The sequence below is a fragment of the Salvelinus sp. IW2-2015 genome, linkage group LG33, assembly GCF_002910315.2.
Source record: "Salvelinus sp. IW2-2015 linkage group LG33, ASM291031v2, whole genome shotgun sequence".
Taxonomy (NCBI): domain Eukaryota; kingdom Metazoa; phylum Chordata; class Actinopteri; order Salmoniformes; family Salmonidae; genus Salvelinus; species Salvelinus sp. IW2-2015.
The window spans coordinates 26,950,726-26,958,618 of NC_036872.1; positions in this window are offsets into that span (position 1 = coordinate 26,950,726).

Consider the following 7,893-nt stretch of genomic DNA (forward strand, 5'->3'; position numbering starts at 1 on the left):
CCGGTCCTCTGGCAGTCTCTATGGGGGTACCACAGGGTTCAATTCTCGGGCCGATCTTTTCTCTGTATACATCAATGATGTTGCTCTTGCTGCGGGCGATTCCCTGATCCACCTCTACGCAGACGACACCATTCTATATACTTCCGGCCCTTCCTTGGACACTGTGCTATCTAACCTCCAAACGAGCTTCAATGCCATACAACACTCCTTCCGTGGCCTCCAACTGCTCTTAAACGCTAGTAAAACCAAATGCATGCTTTTCAACCGTTCGCTGCCTGCACCCGCACGCCCGACTAGCATCACCACCCTGGACGGTTCCGACCTAGAATATGTGGACATCTATAAGTACCTAGGTGTCTGGCTAGACTGCAAACTCTCCTTCCAGACTCATATCAAACATCTCCAATCCAAAATCAAATCAAGAATCGGCTTTCTATTCCGCAACAAAGCCTCCTTCACTCACGCCGCCAAACTTACCCTAGTAAAACTGCCTATCCTACCGATCCTCGACTTCGGCGATGTCATCTACAATAGCTTCCAATACTCTACTCAGCAAACTGGATGCAGTTTATCACAGTGCCATTCGTTTTGTTACTAAAGCACCTTATACGACCCACCACTGCGACCTGTATGCCTAGTCGGCTGGCCCTCGCTACATGTTCGTCGTCAGACCCACTGGCTCCAGGTCATCTACAAGGCTATGCTAGGTAAAGTGCCGCCTTATCTCAGTTCACTGGTCACGATGGCTACACCCACCCGCAACACGCGCTCCAGCAGGTGTATCTCACTGTCATCCCTAAAGCCAAAACCTCATTGGACGCCTTTCCTTCCAGTTCTCTGCTGCCTGCGACTGGAACGAATTGCAAAATCTCTGAAGTTGGAGACTTTTATCTCCCTCAACAACTTTAAAAATCTGCTATCCGAGCAGCTAACCGATCGCTGCAGCTGTACATAGTCCATCTGTAAACTACCCACCCAATTTACTTACCTCACCCCCATACTGCTTTTATTTATTTACTTTTCTGCTCTTTTGCACACCAGTATCTCTTCTTGCACATGATCATCTGATGATTTATCACTCCAGTGTTAATTCGCTAAATTGTAATTATTCGATTTATTGCCTACCTCATGCCTTTTGCACACATTGTATATAGATTCTCTTTTTTTCTACCATGTTATTGACTTGTTTATTGTTACTCCATGTGTAACTCTGTGTTGTCTGTTCACACTGCTATGCTTTATCTTGGCCAGGTCGCAGTTGCAAATGAGAACTTGTTCTCAACTAGCCTACCTGGTTAAATAAAGGTGAAATAAAAAAATAAAATAAAATACAGTATGTTACTGTCTTACAGTCTTTATACAGTCTGTTACAGTCTACAGGCCTTCATACAGTATGTTACTGTCTACTGTGTACAGTCCTTCATACAGTATGTTACTGTCTACTGTCTACAGGCCTTCATACAGTATGTTACTGTCTACAGTCTACAGGCCTTCATACAGTATGTTACTGTCTACAGTCTACAGTCCTTCATACAGTATGTTACTGTCTACAGTCTACAGGCTTCATACTGTATGTTACTGTCTAACGTCTACAGGCCTTCATACAGTATGTTACTGTCTACAGTCTACAGGCTTCATACTGTATGTTACTTTCTTAAGGTCTACAGGCCTTCATACAGTATGTTACTATCTAAGGTCTACAGGCCTTCATACAGTATGTTACTGTCTACAGGCTTCATACTGTATGTTATTCTCTAAGGTCTACAGGCCTTCATACAGTATATTACTGTCTACTGTCTACAGGCTTCTTATAGTATGTTACTGTCTACAGGCTTCATACTGTATGTTATTCTCTAGGTCTACAGGCCTTCATACAGTATATTACTGTCTACTGTCTACAGGCTTTATAGTATGTTACTGTTACAGTCTACAGGCCTTCATATAGTATGTTACTGTCTACAGGCTTCTTACAGTATGTTACTGTTTACTGTCTACAGGTCTTCATACAGTAGTTACTGTCTACTTTCTTCAGGTCTTCATACAGAATGTATTACAGGCCTTCATTCAGTCTACAGGCCTTCATTCAGTATGATACTGTCTACAGTCTACAGGCTTCATACAGTATGTTACTGTCTACAGGCTTCATACAGTATGTTACTGTCTACAGTCACAGGCTTCATACAGTATGTTACTGTCTACAGTCTACAGGCCTTCATACAGTATGTTACTGTCTACAGTCTACAGGCCTTCATACAGTATGTTACGTCTATGGCTTCATACAGTATGTTACTGTCTACAGTCTACAGGTCTCATACAGTATGTTACTGTCTACAGTCTACAGGTCTTCATACAGTATGTTACTGTCTACTGGCTTCATACAGTATGTTACTGTCTACAGTCTACAGGTCTCCATACAGTATGTTACTGTCTACAGTCTACAGGTCTCCATACAGTATGTTACTGTCTACTGGCTTCATACAGTATGTTACTGTCTACAGTCTACAGGTCTTCATACAGTATGTTACTGTCTACAGTCTACAGGTCTTCATACAGTATGTTACTGTCTAAAGTCTACAGGCTTCATACAGTATTTACTGTTCTACAGTCTACAGGCCTCATACAGTATGTTACTGTCTACAGTCTACAGGCTTCATACTGTATGTTACTGTCTACTGTCTACGGCTTCATACAGTATGTTACTGTCTACAGTCTACAGGTCTTCATACAGTATGTTACTGTCTACAGTGTACAGCCTTCATACAGTATGTTACTGTCTACAGTCTACAGGCTTCATAATAGTATGTTACTGTCTACAGTCTACAGGCCTTCATACAGTATGTTACTGTCTACAGTCTACAGGTCTCCATACAGTATGTTACTGTCTACAGTCTACAGGTCTTCATACAGTATGTTACTGTCTACAGTCTACAGGCTTATACTTATGTTACTGTCTACAGTCTACAGTCCTCCATACAGTATGTTTACTGTCTACAGGCTTCATACAGTTAATGTTTACTGTCTACAGTCTCAGGTCTCCATACAGTATGTTACTGTCTACAGTCTACAGGCCTTCATACAGTATGTTACTGTCTACAGTCTACAGGCCTTCATACAGTATGTTACTGTCTACAGTCTACAGGCTCTTCATACAGTATGTTACTGTCTACAGTCTACAGGTCTCCATACAGTATGTTACTGTCTACAGTCTACAGGTCTTCATACAGTATGTTACTGTCTACAGTCTACAGGCTTCATACTGTATGTTACTGTCTACAGTCTACAGTCCTCCATACAGTATGTTACTGTCTACAGTCTACAGGCCTTCATACAGTATGTTACTGTCTACAGTCTACAGGTCTCCATACAGTATGTTACTGTCTACAGTCTACAGGTCTCCATACAGTATGTTACTGTCTACAGTCTACAGGTCTTCATACAGTATGTTACTGTCTACAGTCTACAGGCCTTCATACAGTATGTTACTGTCTACAGTCTACAGTCTTCATACAGTATGTTACTGTCTACAGTCTACAGTCTCCATACAGTATGTTACTGTCTACAGTCTACAGGCCTTCATACAGTATGTTACTGTCTACAGTCTACAGTCCTTCATACAGTATGTTACTGTCTACAGTCTAAGTCCTTCATACAGTATGTTATGTCTACTGTCTACAGGCTTCATACAGTATGTTACTGTCTACAGTCTACAGGTTCCATACAGTATGTTACTGTCTACAGTCTACAGGTCTTCATACAGTATGTTACTGTCTACAGTCTACAGGCCTTCATACAGTATGTTACTGTCTACAGTCTACAGGCCTTCATACAGTATGTTACTGCTACAGTCTACAGGCTTCATACTGTATGTTACTGTCTCAGTCTACAGGTCTCCATACAGTATGTTACTGTTTACAGTCTACAGGCCTTCATAATAGTATGTTACTGTCTACAGGCTTCTTACAGTATGTTACTGTCTACTGTCTACAGGCTTCATACAGTATGTTACTGTCTACTTTCTTCAGGTCTTCATACAGAATGTATACAGCCCTCATTCAGTCTACAGGCCTTCATTCAATATGTTACTGTCTACAGTCTACAGGCTTCATACAGTATGTTACTGTCTACAGTCTACAGGCCTTCATACAGTATGTTACTGTCTACAGGCTTCATACAGTATGTTACTGTCTACAGTCTACAGTCCTTCATACAGTATGTACTGTCTACAGGCTTCATACAGTATGTTACTGTCTCCTTTCTACAGTCTACAGGCCTTCATACAGTATGTTACAATCTACAGGCCTTCATACAGTATGTTACTGTCTACAGTCTTTATACAGTCTGTTACAGTCTACAGGCCTTCATACAGTATGTTACTGTCTACTGCGTACAGTCCTTCATACAGTATGTTACTGTCTACTGTCTACAGGCCTTCATACAGTATGTTACTGTCTACTGTCTACAGTCTACAGTCCTCCATACAGTATGTTACTGTCTACAGGCTTCATACAGTATGTTACTGTCTACAGTCTACAGGCCTTCATACAGTATGTTACTGTCTACTGTGTACAGTCCTTCATACAGTATGTTACTGTCTACTGTCTACAGGCCTTCATACAGTATGTTACTGTCTACAGTCTACAGTCCTTCATACAGTATGTTACTATCTACAGGCTTCATACAGTATGTTACTGTCTACAGTCTACAGGCTTCAAACTGTATGTTACTCTCTAAGGTCTACAGGCTTCATACAGTATGTTACTGTCTAAAGTCTACAGGCCTTCATACAGTATGTTACTGTCTACAGGCTTCATACTGTATGTTACTCTCTAAGTTCTACAGGCTTCATACAGTATGTTACTGTTTACAGTCTACAGGCCTTCATATAGTATGTACTGTCTACAGCTTCTTACAGTATGTTACTGTCTACAGTCTACAGGCTTCTTACAGTATGTTACTGTCTAAGTCTACAGGCCTTCATACAGTATGTTACTGTCTACTGGCTTCATACTGTATGTCACTGTTTACTGTCTACAGGTCTTCATACAGTATGTTACTGTCTACAGTCTACAGGCCTTCATACAGTATGTACTGTCTACAGGCTTCATACAGTATGTTACTGTCTACAGTCTTCAGGTCTTCATACAGAATGTTACTGTCTACAGTGTGTTTACCTTGCAGTGAACATTGGCCATAGCAGTGGTCTGCCCTCCTCCTCTTTGCTCAGAGCCTATAGGCACATTTCTGTACAGCCACCCTAGCATTAGCTTATACAGGAGTTTTTCTCTTTGAGATGGGACATTAGTGCTCTACTCTTACAAGCATTGTGTTTGTATTTTTATTGGTTTCCCTCAGACTACCTTTTAAAACAAGTGTTTATTCCCTGTTTTTACTTCCTTCACCTACATTTCAGGAGCCACATCATTGTTCATTCTCACTCACACCGTGGAAAATAAATGTGAAATCTGTGACTAATGAGCTGAGAACCTCCCATTTTGGTTACAGTAGAAAAGCTAAACACTTTAATGAAAATGGGGGGTCTATGTTTGGGTCTGATTTCTCAGGTCATTAGTCTTCATTCGTACAGTGAGTTTTGAGAGGTTGCCCAGGTTGGCCCAGATTGAATGATATTTATGTCGTAGCACGTAGTCTTTCTCTATAGCTACAGACGTGATTACATATGATAGAACTAACAGTGACATGTTTTAAAAACATTTATATTTGTTCTATTCCTTTGTCATGTAACATAGTTGTCACGTTCGTCGTATGGAGGAAGAGAGGAGGACCAAGGCGCAGCGTGATACGAATACATTCTTCTATTTATTTAACACGAAACGAAGAACACTTAAACAAACTAATCAAAACAACAAAACGAACGTGAAGCTATATATTAAACAAGTGCAGACACAGGCAACTTACATATAGACAATAACCCACGAAATCCCTAAAGATTATGGCTGCCTAAATATGGTTCCCAATCAGAGACAATGATAAACAGCTGCCTCTAATTGAGAACCAATCTAGGCAAACATAGACATACAAACACCTAGACTAGAAAACACCCCATAAACATACAAAACCCCTAGACAAGACAAAACACATAAATCCCCCATGTCACACCCTGACCTAACCAAAATAATAAAGAAAACAAAGATAACTAAGGCCAGGGCGTGACAATAGTTATATGAAAGGAGGCAACTGATATGGAGTTCCCTGTATGATTAAACACCCACTTTTGTTAGCACTGTAGTCAATCCACTTTGCATTTGGATCTCTCATTTAGTTGTAAGCAGTTTATATCTGCAAATGTTAAAGTTGTGGTGTTGGGGTGTGGTATATGGACAATATACCACGGCTAAGGGCTGTTCTTATGCACGACGCAAAGCGGAGAGCTAGGACACAGCCCTTAGCCATGGTGTCAATTGGCCGTATATCAGAAACCCCTGAGGTGCCTTATTGCTATTATAAACTACTTACCAACGTAATTAGAGCAGTAAAATGAAATGTTTTGTCATACCTGTGGTATACGGTCTGATATACAACGGCTTTCAGCCAATCAGCATTCAGGGCTCGAACCACCCAGTTTATATTAAACTTTTTGGAACATCCAATGAAAACGTCCCCACCATCCTCTGTTTAGACCAAGATTGGAGGAGTTTTGTTTCCTTGAAATTGGTCTCTTGATAGTATTAAGACGATTCTCCCGGTAGTATGAATTGTATTCCGTGCAGTGGTGGTGGAGTTTCCAGAAGCTATTTAGGGTCCTCCTCTCATGCATGATGTGCATATTATTTGTGATTTGATAACATGATTTCACCCATCTTCATATTTTTGATCCCTCCAATGTCAAATTTTTGGGCGAGTGACTTGCATTTTAGTTTTTACTTTCAATGCAATTTCCAAACTCGGGTTTGTTGGATAGCAGGGGAGTTGGATTCTGTCTGTCTGTCTGTCTGTCTGTCTGTCTGTCTGTCTGTCTGTCTGTCTGTCTGTCTGTCTGTCTGTCTGTCTGTCTGTCTGTCTGTCTGTCTGTCTGTCTGTCTGTCTGTCTGTCTGTCTGTCTGTCTGTCTGTCTGTCTGTCTGTCTGTCTGTCTGTCTGTCTGTCTGTCTGTCTGTCGTCTAGGAGGATTTGTAAAAAGCTGTAGCTCCCTATGTGGTACGGGAGTGTAAGAGCACCTGGCACCTCATGATGGGTAGAGAAAGGGGAGAAGGGGGGAGAGAGGGAGAAGAGGGGGAGATATTTGTAGGAGAAAATCCTTGCGGATTCACTGATTCCTGGCATTCACACAGTGTTTGGCCTTCAGGGTCCAAAGCCTGTATCTGTATGAGTTTCATCAGAACCAAACCAAACTGCATGAGCATAGAGGGAAACTCTGAGGGGGAGCTCCTCTCAAGAGCATTGAGTAAGGCTTCATCCCAAATGGCACCCCATTCCTACATAGTAACACTTTTGGTCAAAAGTAATACAATATGTAGGGAATGGATGTCATTTGGAATGCACATACGTCTGTGTTGCTCAAGTTGTCCCAGATACACAACTACTCACCTTGAGCTAGATCTTTCATCATTTGGCTCTCCACATGACAGTGTATGGGGCGTAGGTTCTCTCTTCAGAGTAGCTAGACCCTTAAACAATGACTTAATTTTTTTGTGATTTGTAGTTTGAATTACCGGCTTATCAACATGTTCTATTACGCAATATGAGATAACAGTTTTCACGTAGTAGTTCACAGACTCTCTCTCTCTCTCTCTCACACACACACACCACACACACACACACACACACACACACACACACACACACACACACACACACACACACACACACACACACACAACACACACACACACACACACACACCAACACACACACACACCACACACACACAACACAC